The 9,622-nt window shown below is 39.0% G+C and overlaps 1 pseudogene; it reads right to left on the bottom strand.

Annotated features, from left to right (window-relative positions):
- Positions 1-7,619, bottom strand: part of LOC119889539 — a 29,969-nt pseudogene extending 22,350 nt beyond the window's left edge.
- Between the last annotated feature and the right edge of the window lie 2,003 nt (positions 7,620-9,622).

The raw sequence follows: 9,622 nt of genomic DNA, 5'->3' as shown, positions 1-9,622 counted from the left end.
CACGAGAACTGGAACAGAGTACTGTTTGGATCAGCAAGATCCTGGTCATTTTGGACAGAATAATGAGTGTGCAGCATAAGAAGCTGCAGACATGGCAGGTTGGTTTTACCAACAATGCTTCCGGTACAGATGACATCACATGGTTACCTTTTGACCAATTTGGGGATACAGTATTCAAGTAAAAAGACCTTGTTGCGGTCAATGCTACAAATTAATACAGCCAAATATGGTTTCTTATCCAAATTATCCAAATTATTTTATTTTTACAAATCACACAAATGTAAACTTGGTATATTCCTAAAATATTATAGATTCCAGCGTTAATATTTTACTTAACATAGACAAGGATTGTTGATTGTTTCTCTAAAATTCAATTAATACAACCAACACCAAATAAAAGTAGTTTCTTATTTCATGCCTGAATCAAGACCACAAGTTGGTATCAACAGGGTTATTTATATCCATTTCTAGCCAGCTTTTCAAAGGCCACTTTTCAAACAGAGATCAACTAAATATACAAACTTGTTGTTATGTCAAGTCACACAGGGATACATACGAAGAGTAAGACTGAGAGTAGAAAAAGGTTTTAAAGATTGGCAAGTGCATCAAATCGATATGAACCATCAGCTCCTGTGTATTTTTTATATATTTTTATTTGTCTTTTGTGCTACTAAATAAAAACAGCGAGTTAGGGATAAAAAAGAGGATTAATGACATGACTTCTCTTTATTCTCCCTATAACCAACATTAACACAAACACACACCATTGCGACCCTCTGCTCTGGAAACTCCTGTCACTGAGGCTGATTTAGTTGACGTCCACTTCTTATGTTTGACGCAAACAGAAACACAGAACTAATTTCTTCTGAGGGACTCTGGGAGGTGGAGAGGAGAAAATACAATTAGGGTGACACTCAAACTGGAATGTGAAATGCTTTTGAGGCCCAAAATACAAGCAGGTGGCATCAACACAGCCTGAACTGCGATTAAATTTCCCTGGAGGTCTTTAAAGGAGATTACATATCCTTGAATCATTAGAGGTTCTCATTTGATAGGCTGCTTTATTTCCTCCATATTAAACAATAAGGCTCTGAAGAGATACAAATTTAGATTTGTTGTACCTGTGTTTCAATTCCCCCTTGAAGTGTTTAAAATCTGATCTTACTGTATTTCAAATCTCATTGTTGTGGTGTAAATTTGTTTTCCTTGATGTGTATTTGTTATTGTTATTTGTCTTTGAACATGTATGCTTTGTGTTTTCAAACCTCCTGTGTGCGAGTGCTCTCTCCAGACTCAGTTAGTAGCTTGATCGGGTGGAACGCTGGGACACAGATCCGTCGTCATCGCGGTCTTCCTCAGAGTCGTCCTCTGATGTGCTGGTGATGGCCTCCTCACTTGGCGGAGGAGGTGCACTGGCTGCAGTCTTCCTCTGAAGCAGTGTCTCCTCCTTACTGCTCTTGTTACTGCCACATATCCACAAACAGTCAGAAAGATTAACATGTGCACACACACACCCACACACACCCACCCACCCATGGACATGTAAGTTGGCATGCAATTATCTGTCATATTTCATTTTAAAGAATACTTGTATCTCTATGTCATGAGACCATGTATCATTTAAAATTTAGTCAAGCAGTGGGAGACTAAACTGCCCATCACAGCAGCAGTGGCACCATGTACTTCCACAGCTCCTACCTACATATACAGTGAGGAAAATAAGTATTTGAACACCCTGCTATTTTGCAAGTTCTCCCACTTAAAATCATGGAGGGGTCTGAAATTGTCATCATAGGTGCATGTCCACTGTGATACCTTGATATGCTTCTTACAGAGCCACTCCTTGGTTATCCTGGCTGTGTGCTTCGGGTCATTGTCATGTTGGAAGACCCAGCCTCGACCCATCTTCAATGCTCTAACTGAGGGAAGGAGATTGTTCCCCAAAATCTCGCAATACATGGCCCCGGTCATCCTCTCCTTAATACAGTGCAGTCGCCCTGTCCCATGTGCAGAAAAAACACCCCCAAAGCATGATGCTACCACCCCCATGCTTCACAGTAGGGATGGTTTCTTGGGATGGTACTCATCAGTCTTCTTCCTCCAAACACGGTTAGTGGAATTATGACCAAAAAGTTCTATTTTGATCTCATCTGACCACATGACTTTCTCCCATGACTCCTCTGGATCATCCAAATGGTCATTGGCAAACTGAAGACGGGCCTTGACATGTGCTGGTTTAAGCAGGGGAACCTTCCGTGCCATGCATGATTTCAAACCATGACGTCTTAGTGTATTACCAACAGTAACCTTGGAAACGGTGGTCCCAGCTCTTTTCAGGTCATTGACCAGCTCCTCCCGTGTAGTTATGGGCTGATTTCTCACCTTTCTTAGGATCATTGAGACCCCACGAGGTGAGATCTTGCATGGAGCCCCAGTCCGAGGGAGATTGACAGTCATGTTTAGCTTCTTCCATTTTCTAATGATTGCTCCAACAGTGGACCTTTTTTCACCAAGCTGCTTGGCTATTTCCCCGTAGCCCTTTCCAGCCTTGTGGAGGTGTACAATTTTGTCTCTAGTGTCTTTGGACAGCTCTTTGGTTTCAGCCATGTTAGTAGTTGGATTCTTACTGATTGTATGGGGTGAACAGGTGTCTTTATGCAGCTAACGACCTCAAACAGGTGCATCTAATTTAGGATAATAAATGGAGTGGAGGTGGACATTTTGAAGGCAGACTAACAGGTCTTTGAGAGTCAGAATTCTAGCTGATAGACAGGTGTTCAAATACTTATTTGCAGCTGTATCATACAAATAAATAGTTAAAAAATCATACATTGTGATTTCTGGATTTTCTTTTTTAGATTATGTCTCTCACAGTGGACATGCACCTACGATGACAATTTCAGACCCCTCCATGATTTCTAAGTGGGAGAACTTGCAAAATAGCAGGGTGTTCAAATACTTATTTTCCTCACTGTACCTGACTAAAACCAGACACAAAGTCTCAAAAAAACAAGAAGCCGCCTCAAAAACAGGCAAAATGGATTCTTGTGGCGGTCTGATGTCTTCTGGCTGCCTCAAAACTTGACAGATAGCAGCACGGCTAACTGCCGTTAGCTAGTTAGGTCAGTTCCCCGTGCAGCTAGCGCATTTGGTCTTTGCAAACAGAAATAACGTGTGTTTATTTGCACACTGCGCAGTGGTCACTGGAGATGCATGTGGAGACGCATTCTAAGGCAAGATGTGAATTGACACACTGTCCACAGCTGTCCACTTGTGATCAGATCACCCAAGATGCATGTTAATGGCAGGTGTAAACAGGGCCTTAGTTATTAAGTTTGCTAAGGAAGGGTTTGGAATTAGCTGACTGGAATATATGCAGCTTCATGAAAAAAGTTCATGTGTTACTCAGACAATATTCTTGTGTCAAAACACACCTGGACACTGAACTGGCTATCTAAGGATATTATATAAAAAGAGGACAAATGTATTGGCAGACATGCTTTCTATGTTCAAGAACACATTTCAGTTGTGCTACGGAAAGACACGAGTACTGACATTGAACTCATTTGGCTAAAGATCCACCTTCCATACTGTAAGTTTATTATAGTTGGTTGTTGTTCTTGGCCACCCAGGTCTGATGTGAAGTATGTGGATAGAATATGTGAAAGGTTAACCAGGTTGTGACTCAACCAACAAACATTTCTACAAACATGGATGGTGTTAATAATTTAATGCAGAGTCGACTCATTTAAATGATGTTAAAGATTTACAGTGGTCTGATGTACATCAGGAAAATTCTGTTTTGTGTGATGGAAACTGTTTTGTTTTTATATAGATCTTCTGCCTTCTTGTTCCCACCAACATCAGACAGATAAATGTGATTTTTGTTTGTGTCGGTCTTCATTTGTGACAATTTTGTTTGGATATAATCTACTATAGTCCATCTTATCTCATGTCACTTATTTATATTTTCTAGTTTTATTGATACTGTGTGAATTAAATTGGTGTTTGTTTTTATGGTTATTGTTTTTGTGTGGACCGGGAAGACTAGCAACCACTTTGTGTAATCTAATGGGGATCCAAATTAAAAATAAAGAATGAGCATTAAAAACTCACTGAGGCAGCACACACACACACACACACACACACACACACACACACACACACACACACAGAAAAATGGCAGCCTTGTTTTTGGTTACCTGAGAACACAGTGTCAAATTAAGTTGTATGTATGAGGGCACAGTGACATGGGATTTATTACATAAAGAGAAAAAACATCACAAATGTACATAGCCTAAGTAGCACTCACCCCAGCACTGATTTTCCGGTTTCCTCTGGCTTGCGAACTGTGAATGGGCTTGGATCCACTCCTACTGTCTTGGGCATAAATTCCCTTAATGAACACAAATCAGAAGGAAACCCATTAACTGACATCATGCAGCACCATAACCCTAGTGCGCTATTTATCAAAGGTCTTTTTATCCAACAAAATCTGGGATGACTTGGCAATGTCGACACAAACATATCACAAATGTTTAAGCAATAACTGTAGTGAGCTGTAAAAACATGCCTCTGCATGTAGAATACAACCTTCAACAAACAAATGGCGTGTATTCACCTTGCAGAGTTGGTCATGGCGATGCAGAATGTGTCATCAAAGGAGGTGAGTTCATATGGTTTGAAGAATTCTGTGTAGATGTCAGTGCTTTCATCAAAGCGGTTTACTCTCTTCACTTTGACCTTCTTCATAGTGTCTTCACAGGGGACTGCATTCACACAGGAACGCATAAAAAGGTTTACAAGATATTACTCCACATACTTCAAGTGTAAGTCTGGTCATATTTGTCAAAACGTCCCATGGAACGACCAAAAACCAACAATACATTAACAAGTATTACTATTATAAATACAACAATGAGGAACATGGCAAAGCAGTTCATCTGCTGCCATAAATGCTCGCTAGCATACCAAATCTGCAGCCTGCTTGAGTAATGTTTGCTTAGAACTACAGTGTCCATCTGTTGTCCACCTTTTTTTTTACTTTTAAAAAAAAGTTCAGTATATTGGTGTCCCTTTTTCTAGGGTCCAGAGATGACAATGTTTCTTGCTAATTGTCAATCAAATTAAATGTTAGCATGATTACAAGCTAAACTAAGATGGCTGCAGACTCTTAGTCTTTTTTTTTTGTCTTCAGATGGGAATGGGACCAAGGGAAGCAGGCTGAGGAAGTCGGAAAGCATTGAGAGATGGACCAACACACTTGTTGTGTCTTTGTAAATTAAAATTTATTATATTTAAAAATTATGGCAATGGTAAATGCACACAAACCTAAGATAATTCCTATGGCTAAACATTAATCTCTATCTCGAAGCTTAATGAGATTGAAAATTTTGATATTTCCACAAAATGCTTATGTCTGTTATTTCTTCTAGATATTGCAGATTATTATTGCACATATCATGTATTGAAGTGATACCTTCATCATAGGCCACCGGAAGATAGGACAAGATTCCTTCTGACCACCACAGTGTGTAGCTGGAGACAAGATACAGACATGTGTTAAAACCTTCTGGAAAACTTTCCACTGACTGACTGATGTATGTCTGTGTATTCTGCAGTCTACTTTGTCTCTCCTGGGACTTCACATGACCTACATATGAAAATTGTCTTGCCTGAACCATACTTTACAACTCTCGAACACATCAGCCTTTTATTTAATATGACCAATTTGAGAGAACGGACTGATTATGATTTAGTGTGTGATGTGCTACTTAGAGTTTGAGAGCAGAAGCGCAGTGTGTGCCCCCCGAAATGAATTCATTTCCAGCATGCCAATTTCTTGGAATAATGGCTGACCTAACCAACCATTGTGGCAACAAACTAGCGGCATGTGGCAGAAAACGGGGTCTACTTTTATGTAAGCATGAAGACAACAGAGAGCAAGCAACTTGCATGCTATTATGCTCCGGTACACATGCACAAAAATGACCGAACTACTGTGAATGAAATACAAAAGACTGAATCATGAGTAGGACAGACCAAGCGACAAACCAAAGAAAACAACAGCTTGGACAGAAAACAGCTATACAAAGAAACTATTATATATAACTAATATGTACACAGTATGATATACTACATACTGTATATGACACAAAAATCATGTACATTGGTATTATACATGGAATCTACTTTCATAATACATACATAAATATTAAATTTTAAGAGAAAGAACAAAAATAGAAGGATTAACAATATTTTGTTAATCCTATTGTCAGTAACCCATTTATATAAAAAGGCTGGATAATAAGAGTTGCCTGGTTTTGGAAAATACTTCAGGTATCTCACATTCATGAATGTGGGTAAGGGTTTATAATCTGATCGTATTGTACAGTAGCCCTGGAAGATCAACTCACTTCAATCCTAGGAAAACATGCAAATAGACACAACAAATGCGTGATCAATTTCTCACGCAAAGTAAGAAAAGAGTCAAATACAGAAAGTACGGAAACAACAAAAAAAAAAAAAACTGTTTAATTCAATAAAATGCAAGTTTCTGTTGTTTTTCACATTCCGATTGCATGATTCAGATATTTTTCCATTATGTGAATTTGTAGACTACAGAAATAAAAGGTTAACGCTAGGTTAAAAGCAAATATCTGCAATTACATCTGAATCATGCAGTCAAAATGTTCCATCGTTTTTCCAACACCAATGACAGATTGTCAACTTCAGTAACCACAAACTTTGGCAACGAGTAGCATGTCTCATGAGTGTGTATGGCATTTGTCACTTTTTACTGACAAAAATTTGTTGTGTTGTAAAATTTCTGTTGAGTGGCAGGTTTCTATATTTGGTTGTGTTTTCTCTATTTGCAGTGCTTTTTTTAATGCTGCATTGTTATTAAAGATGTTTTCCACATTTCCACGTTTTGTCCATTTGCATTTTCTTAAGTTGCAACGTGTTAAGCTCTCAGGGGCAACGTATAAACCCTATAAAATACGGCGGGTGCAGTAATGTGGACAACATACGGGCAGCGGTGTAATTCATGAAGAAAACCCAGGAGTGCCATACACATAATGAACCTGGGGCCAAAGCTCTGTGACACTTGTCTAAGTAAAGAAGAGCTTGACCACAAAAGCAATCACATTCAAATCCACCCACATTCTTATCTGAACACCCTCACACTCATGGGAGACTTGTAAGACTGGGCTTTAAAAAAATAAATAAAAAAGGCTTTCAGAAACAGCAGGCAGGTGCTGATCTTTTGTGAGTGATTACCCACGAGCTATTCAATCAACACAACACAAATCCCTAAGGGCAATTGAGAGAGGTATTGTGTGTTTTAATGTCTAATCATTATGTATATAGTTTTTCTTGTACATATTCACTGAATATTTGCATTGCATATTCAGCTCTTATGTGTAAGTATTCGATTTGTGCATGCACATTAAGTTTTTATGAGCACAGTTTGTGTTTTTACCTGCGTCGTTCTTGGCAGGGCCATGGTGTTCCTCTGATGCAGGTAGAAGTCAGTGGGCAGCTCCCACAGGTGCGGCTTGGACTCTGATGGCTGGTAGACTTGGAGAAACGGTTGATGGCATCCTGTCTGTCAGCATCTGGAGGAGCAAGATGATGCCAAAAAAAACTGTGACGACATAATACATAGTAAATATACAATAGAGATTTATAAGGCTAAAATGAGGTGAAGAAGAAAACCAAGGATTTGTTTGTAACATTAAATTTAGATTTTCCACATTTCTTTCACTTGTGATGTCCTGATGTTTGCCTACTGAGAGAATACACACTGATCTAGTCCATGGCAAAAAAACTTGACCACAAATTAACTGAATTACCACAAATCAAACCACACTTCTTCATAATTGAGCAAGTAAGGCCCCCCAGACACACTTCACCAGCCATCTATCATGAGAAGAAAAGTAGAGATGGTAAATGTTCCAATTAATGAAATAAAGGTAGAGCTGCACTCACTCAGCCATGTGTCCTCCTCACATGAACAGGGACCTACAGTAAAACTCTCTGAACCACCACACTGCAACATGATTGGCTATGGCAGCGTGCAAAAATAATCTCTGTGAGGTTTATGTGTTCAGCATGTGGCACGTGTTTGCACGCTGCACAGTTTGGTGCCATTAATCCACCACCCGTGTGAAGCCCTGTGCATACTGCTCCAACAGTCACGTTAGATAATTATAAACTAAACTGGCTTCAATCAAAGCCTGCTGTCAAGCCTTTTCTCTTGGTAATTTTCAGTCTGCGTTCATCAATACATCATGATAGTGAAATAGTATACACGTGTGCAACAGAAGTCATTGACAAAAAGCCTCACTCTTATAAGATGTATTATGAATGAATGAAAGGCGGACACTAAAAAAATCTGTCAACAGGTCTGCTCATTTCAGCTCACTTTCCCCCCCTTTTCCCCGGTCATCAAACATTCATTCACATTTGCTGCATCTCAAGAGGCTACAAAGCATATGAAGTGTGTCCTGTATGTTTGCGCGTTCAAAGTGTATTTAGGAATCAGATAGTAGCTGTCAAAGTGCTTGGTGGAGATGTAAAAGTATACATCTGCCAAATATCTCCAAGATATTCATCAAGGGTAAAAAAAATAAACACTATAAATTTGTTTCATACATGGTGTGAAAACTGAAAAGCCTGTAATGATTACTCTGCCAGGATAGCCCATGAGAAGCAGTCCTGGGGGCAGGTCTTTAACTGAGTGCATGTACATGGCTACAGAAGTGGTTTATTTATCCAAGTGTTGAAACATTTTACTCATAAGAACAAATTTCAACCTTGTGGAGGCGTAGGAAGAAAGTCAGGTGATCACGAAAGTCATATTAGGATTCATTCTGGGGAACATGGTTGTCTATAGAAAGTTCATGGCAATCCATCCAAATACTTTTCATAAAGCAAACAAAGAATCCAACACATCACTTTATTAGTGTGATTATGTGACAACTGATAGGCAGTGTGCAAGATTCTTTGTTTGCTGGTAGAAAGTAGTGTTTTCAAAGAAGGTCTGTGGATTATCCACGTATTGCTTTCTCGCAATAAAGATAGGCCTTCAGTTACCTTTTTCGTATTAGTAACACTTATAGATTCTGTTGTCCTTACTGCAGATCAGGAGTTTTTTTCCAAAAACTAAGGTTTGTGAAAATCTTTATTTTTGGGTGATTTACTTTCTTATAGTTAACCCCATCAAAAATACAATTTAGGAGAAATCTAAAATTACAGACTTATATAACAGTGCATACGAGGCCAGATTTAAGAGTTTCAATTTAGTAACATCAATGTGACTAAGGGGAAGTGGCGGATGAGTTGAATAGCTAGTAAGTCAGTAAGACATGAAAATGTAATCATGTAAAGATATGTATGAAAATGGTTATGCCCTGCGAAAAGGGCAGGTTGACAGCAAATTCTCGCTGGTGCTCTGACTACTGAATTAGGATTTTTTGGTTTTCTTTTCCCCTTTTATCCTTTGCTGCCTTGCAGAGAGTGCAGAGGTATAACTTAGCAATAACTTAGCAACATGGCATCATCTTGATCACTTCAGATAAGTCCGGTATAGGTCATGGCATTATTGTGTTGCAGTTCA

Source organism: Micropterus salmoides, unplaced genomic scaffold (assembly GCF_014851395.1).
Source record: "Micropterus salmoides isolate LMB-PRFRI ecotype aquatic unplaced genomic scaffold, ASM1485139v1 Ms_hic_scaffold_52, whole genome shotgun sequence".
NCBI lineage: Eukaryota > Metazoa > Chordata > Actinopteri > Centrarchiformes > Centrarchidae > Micropterus > Micropterus salmoides.
The sequence above is the reverse complement of the archived record's forward strand: the minus strand, read 5'-3'. Positions and strand labels throughout refer to the sequence as shown.